Here is a 6,112-nt window from a genome sequence, read left to right as displayed (position 1 = left end):
CAGCCTCATAATCTCCCACTCCATGGCTAATCATGGTACCTTTGGAAAAGTTCTGACCCTCCCTAGGCCCAGGGTTATCAAAGGATTGTATAAGATGATATTTATGCCAAACGTAACACAGGGTCTGGTACAGAGTCAAACTTAAAAAATATTCCTTCTCTACCAAGAGTCCACAGTGTAGTCAGAAATGGCAGCAACAAAAAGCATAATCATTGCTCACTGTGTAAGCAACTTCACCTACGTTATCTCATTTAATAGCCTCAACAGGCCTGCCAGAGGGGCGACACGAGCATCACACGACCTTTTCCAGATGAGGATATGGAGGCTCAGAAAGATTAGGCCAAATGGCAAAGGTCACATCCCTAATTAGTAGCTAAGCCAAGACTCAAACCTTTGTCCTGTTATTCCCTATTTCAGGCTGTTTACATCATACTTGGCTGCCTTTCTATTTGCACAAAATGTTTCCACAGCTTTAAGAGCAAGGAGACCATATCTCTGACTTTGCAGGATCTGTAGGATGGAGAGTCTGGCTGACTCGGGTTCACATCCCTATTTTACCCCCCATTTTACATATGAGAGAAATGAGTCATGAGGGGGCAAAAGTGACTTGCCCAAGGACACGAGGCCAATAAATGCAAATCCAGATTGTGGAGTGTCAAAGTCTGTGCCCCTCACTGCTCAGCTGCTCTGCTTCTTACACGTAAGAGAAAAATGATACCTGCTTTTCAGAGTGGTGAGAATTTAAAGTAATTCAGGTAAAGCACTTAGTCCAATGGCCCAGGTATAATATGTGCTCAATAAATAGCACCTGTAATCACTGTAGTTAATAATAACAATAATAATAATATTTTAGCAGCCCTGCTGCATCTGCTCTGTGGAGATGCCGACACAGTCCTGTCCCAGGCCAGACCTGCAGAGGGGACAGTAGGACCAAAGAATCTTCACTTAGAGGACTATATCTTCTTGTTCATTCCCAGGTTGCTTCATCTCCTTTCTAACCATAGAAATAGACTGAAAGTTAAACAGAGAAGACAAATAGCCAAAAAACATCTTTAGGATTTAGAGAGTCATGAATTAATTTTGTATTTCTACTGAGAATTCATTTTTATCTTCAGCAAAAGTCTTCTGCTGAGAGCAGAGTTCTAGTCCTACTCATAAGTGAGCGTGCTGGCAAATTCAGCTTTCCTACAGGAAACGCAAGACTTGTGACAGAGTTCTTGTGAAATCCAAAGTTTCTCGCTCATGACTACTGTTGGTTCGTAACCAAGGGAAGACCCATCAGCTCAATAATCTTCAGAAGTGACATGTAAACAGGAGGGCAAACTGCAAATTTGCTAATGGTTCCTCTTTACCATGACCTAAACCTAGATTCTAAGAAATCAAAAACAAAAGCAAAAGTCTTACTACCTGAGATCCCAAAGCAGCATATGTCTAATCGCCCCATTAGTTTATACAAGATAAATTTTTATAGGGAGCCTCAAAATGTCACATGCGCAGATACTGATTAAAATCCGTCGTGATGTTTTAGAACAGGATCTCTTTTTTTTTTATTGAGTTAATGATAGGTTACAGTCTTGTGAAATTTCAGTTGTACATTAATGTTTGTCATTCGTGTTGTATCTCTTGACCTGTGGGATCTACAGGGGCATTTTAAGAGTCTGATATTTTACCTGAAATTCTCTGGGTACCTGTATAAGTATTTTTCCTAGAAGAAGACTTCAAACCTTTCAGTACTTTCTTGAATGAGATCTACAACCCAAAAACCATTAAGAATTGACATACAGGTAAACTTGACACTGAAAAAGTGTCCACAACCCATTGTTAAATAATAGCAAAAAAAACTGTCACAGAGTATTTTTTGTGTGGCATGCTACTTTGGGTCAAACAATACATATATTTATAGAAAAATATTAGAAAGATACACCAAAAATATTAACATTGGTTATCTCCGGATGTCACATTTATGAGTGATTTTTTTGTGTTCTCTGTGCTGTGTATGTTTGCATTTTTTTCTACAATGAACATGTGTTAGTTTTAGAACCTAAAAAAGCCTGATACTTGTTCTTTTCAAACTCATTTCGAAAAGCATTTATAAACCTTCATCCATATCCTCCTCCATACCATTATTTCCCAAGTTACTTGCAAATCTCTGTTGGTATTGCATGACCTGGGCAATAAGAACCTACTCTCCAATCCATGGACTGGTCAGATGGCCGCTTCTGAGTTGCAAAATCTGGAGGCACAAATGTTAGACCCAGTTAGGATTTGAACAGAGAAGGCCATTACTTTTGAAGAGAAGAGGAAGGAAATAGAAGAAAAGCTGTGTAACCCAGAGAGAGTTCAAACTGTTCGTTAAGTCTATGAGCTAGTACTACATTTCAGAAAGATAGTTGCTGCTTGTAGGATGATTCGAACTCTTCCGCTCTGCAGCCACAGCAGTTAGGAAAATAAAGTTTCTATCACAAGCCCTGTTAATGTTTTATTTTCATGGCAGAACTGAGGAACCCATCCAAAATTGCTAGAAGGCAAATACATTACTCAAGGAGAATATGGTAAACTGTCCAGAGCTTGGCTTACTGTTGGTGGTCCTGTCAATGTGCAGGATTGGGAAAGTGGGAGCCCTAGGGAATTTGGGATGCAGGAAGCATCCACACTAAGGTTGCCAGATTTAGCAAAGAAAAGGCAAGATGTCTAGATAAATTTAAATTTCAACTATGAAACAAATCTTTTTCTTAGTATAAGTATGTCCCATGCTATATTTGGGACCTACTTATACTAACAATTATTTGTTGTTTAGCTGAAATTCAAATTTAGTTGGGCTTCTCATATTTCATCTGGTAGCCCTAATCCACGTAGAACACAGGAGGCCAATCTATGGGGATATTATCTCACCCAACATAGACAATGTACATATTAAAAGGAGAGAGAGTAGAGGTACAGAAAGTCTGGGGCTGAGGATGGATTCTTTAAGGAGCAGAGAAGGCTCCTGGAAATACAAGGAAGAAATGGGTTGTATAAAGCCTCTCTTGCTCCCATGTAGGAAAATTTAATCTTTCTAATGTTGTTCTTCTGGTGGTTAAACCAATATTACCCCAAAAGCAGAAGGTAGAGAAACCCAGGAAAGCCCCAGGGTACATAGTGTGCAAGCACACAGCAAAAGGACTGGGCTGCATGGCAAAGGGTAAACCTCAGAAGTGTTGCAGTTGGGGTGAGGGTAATGTTGGTTGGTTTTACTGAGTTTTTTCTACAGCCAAGATTTCAGCACTTCATGTGAATAGCTTTCACCTTGCAAAATTGTTTTCCAGAAAAAGCACACTGAAAAATAAAATAATACTTTTAAAAAACATAAGGGAAAAGAGACGTGTGTTGATGTCTGGATCTATATGACACTAAATGAATGAAAAGTGGAAAAATACCCTCCTCCAGATGTTTCATCTAGGTAATAATAGAACACTTTTGCTTTCTATACAGATGTTTGGCAGGTAAAGGCAGCCTATGACTAAGATATTGCAAAGAAAGCATTGATTGGGAAATCAGAAAAATGTCATTTTATATTGTCCACAAGTTGTCCCTGAAATATTTTTTCATCATTCATTTTTAGCTTATGTTAAAAACAGGATTAGCCATGAAATAACTAGCTCTGCATCTATTAAGCTAAATGAAAACATTGAAATGACTTGTTAATTTTTTGTTTTGCTTCGAGTACATCCCCCACCTTTGTTCTCTGAGCATCTGATTGAGGAAGTTCTTAGTTTCCCGGAGCCAGAGGGTTCGAATCCCACTGAAGCCAGCTTGTCCCCTCACCCGCATACTCTCCTAGTGAGTGAGTGTACTGGAAGGTTGGAGTCTGACAGAATGTAACACCTAAGGTTTGATGGGGGAAGCAGAACCACCATACATGAGGTAAAATAAAGGTTTTATTATAGGGGTTAAACCAGACATGATTGTGGGAGCTGGTGAAAAAGCCTATGGGAGGCTTCTGCATCTGGCAGTGGTCCTCAAGTCACTATAGGTCAGCAAAGTCAGCAGTTGGGAAGAAAGCTAGGCATGAAGCAGGGAAGTGAAGGACAACCTGGAACCCAAGCCTGGCTCCCATGGCCTCAGAGCTCGACAATACAGATAAACTGTAGAAGAAGCTGGCTGCCCTCTGTTACAAAGCTACATAAGGCTCCTGGCCCAGGACTCAAGAACCTTGAGGAGATCTGCTGGGAACTGAAGAAGCTGCAGACCCAGCTGTTGCCCCACACGCACAAGGTGAGCCAGGAGGTGGGCAATAGCAAGTGTGAGATATAGCCATACCTGGCACCCTGATGCCCACCCTCTGAGCATAATGGCTGCTGCTCCACTTCCACTGTCCAAATCTCACACAAATTTCTCTTGTGCCTCAACCTGTGGCCACACAAGGAAGAGGATTCTGGGGAACACAGCTCCCAGTACAATATAAAAGCTCCTCACAGTACCAGGATTCCCTGTTCTGCCATTGTCCAACTGGGTGATTTTGGCAGAGTATTTAATCTCTGTTTCTTCATATATTTATTAAATCATTCAAAAAGCGAATTGTGCCAAGTACTCAGTGTATACAAGTGAACCCAAGTTCCTGCTCTCATTCTGCTTATATTCTCCTTGATAAGAATATCTTCATTGAAATGTTGTTGTTTGGATTTACATAGATGGTGAAAAAGAATCTAGCACATAGAAAGCACAAAATCTATGTTACTTACTCTGGGACAAGTTCATTTTCAGAGTAAGCTGATCTTCAGTGCACTTGATGAGTTGGCCTTCCTTCAGATTTCTCTACACACGAACTTGGAGAACCAACAGCAGGAGCACCCAACTCATGAGTAGATTCCTAATGCCATTTACACTCATTCCCAGCTTTTTAAAGGAGTGTCTTGCTCTGTTTCCTTACTATGAGCAACCTAGAAAGGCTTCGCTCCCCTCTCTTTAGAGTCACACTCAGAGATGACTCTGCGGGGAAAAGGAAAAGAAGGTGAAATCTGCCAGGCAGAAAGGGTCACGTGGGGAAGGAAGGCACTCACTTTCCGCATGGTTGCTGTGGTGCTGTTGTCGACATTACCATAGTCATTGTCACACTGGATAGCTGGCACAGAAAGAAAAACGGTCTCCAGCCCAGTCTAGGAGAGCTCGGAGCAGAACTTCAGGGAGAGCATAACAAACACCACACCCCCCACCACTTACCTCACTTGAAGTCTTGTTAGTACCATAATTTCCAAGCGGGCAGCAACCACGTCTGCCTCCTTTCCGCTTTCTCTACTATTGCTAGTGGCAAGCTGGTGGTTGAACGTTGTAGGTGGCTTCTAGACAGCGGTTTTCAACATTTTCAAGCCCAAAGCTTAGCTCTCCCCTGTGCATGGAACGGTTGTGATTAATAATCTGTAGTCAAAGTAGTTCCCCAACTAGGGAGTATGGGTAACATGAGGGGCTCCCCGAATAACAAGTCTGAGAATAACAAGTCTGATTCTATTCACTTGCATGGATGTGCTCCAACATAAACATCCATGCACAATTCTGCACTACAGGGGTTATTAAGAAACGCCATATTTGAAAATATCTCTCCACTACTTCCCTGCTAGGACAATATCCATTTAGTATCAGTTAACTGGTCACAAAAAGGAGAGGTGTTGTCTTACTCTTAACAGTCTCTGATCTTATCATTTGAATAGGCACATATGCAGATATTCCCTCTCTCTCTCATATGTTGTCATGTTGAACCTCTACACAGGACTCCTGGTTTTTCCTACAGTGATATTTACAAATTCAGATCATTATAGACATAATTATACTCTGGAAATGATGCATTATTTGGATGTCAAAAAAGAAGTCATCATTCTTCGAAATAGATGGCTGCTAGTTTTCTCAAGAACTCATTTTACAAACTCAAGTTAAAACAAATGAATACATGTTCCTCTTTTTGCTTCCCCTTTTGAGCAATTTTATGATTGAAAAAAGGCACTTTACCACAATGGAAAATACCTCATTTTTCCATTAAAATGTACTCTTTTTTTTTTTAACAGCTATCAATCCACTTCCCTGTCCGTTGGGTTAAAAGGAGCTGTTCCTAGGAGACTAAGCCAAGGTCTTGACAAGGGGG

This window comes from Equus caballus, chromosome 30, assembly GCF_041296265.1.
Source record: "Equus caballus isolate H_3958 breed thoroughbred chromosome 30, TB-T2T, whole genome shotgun sequence".
Lineage (NCBI taxonomy): Eukaryota > Metazoa > Chordata > Mammalia > Perissodactyla > Equidae > Equus > Equus caballus.
This window is presented reverse-complemented; position numbering follows the sequence as displayed.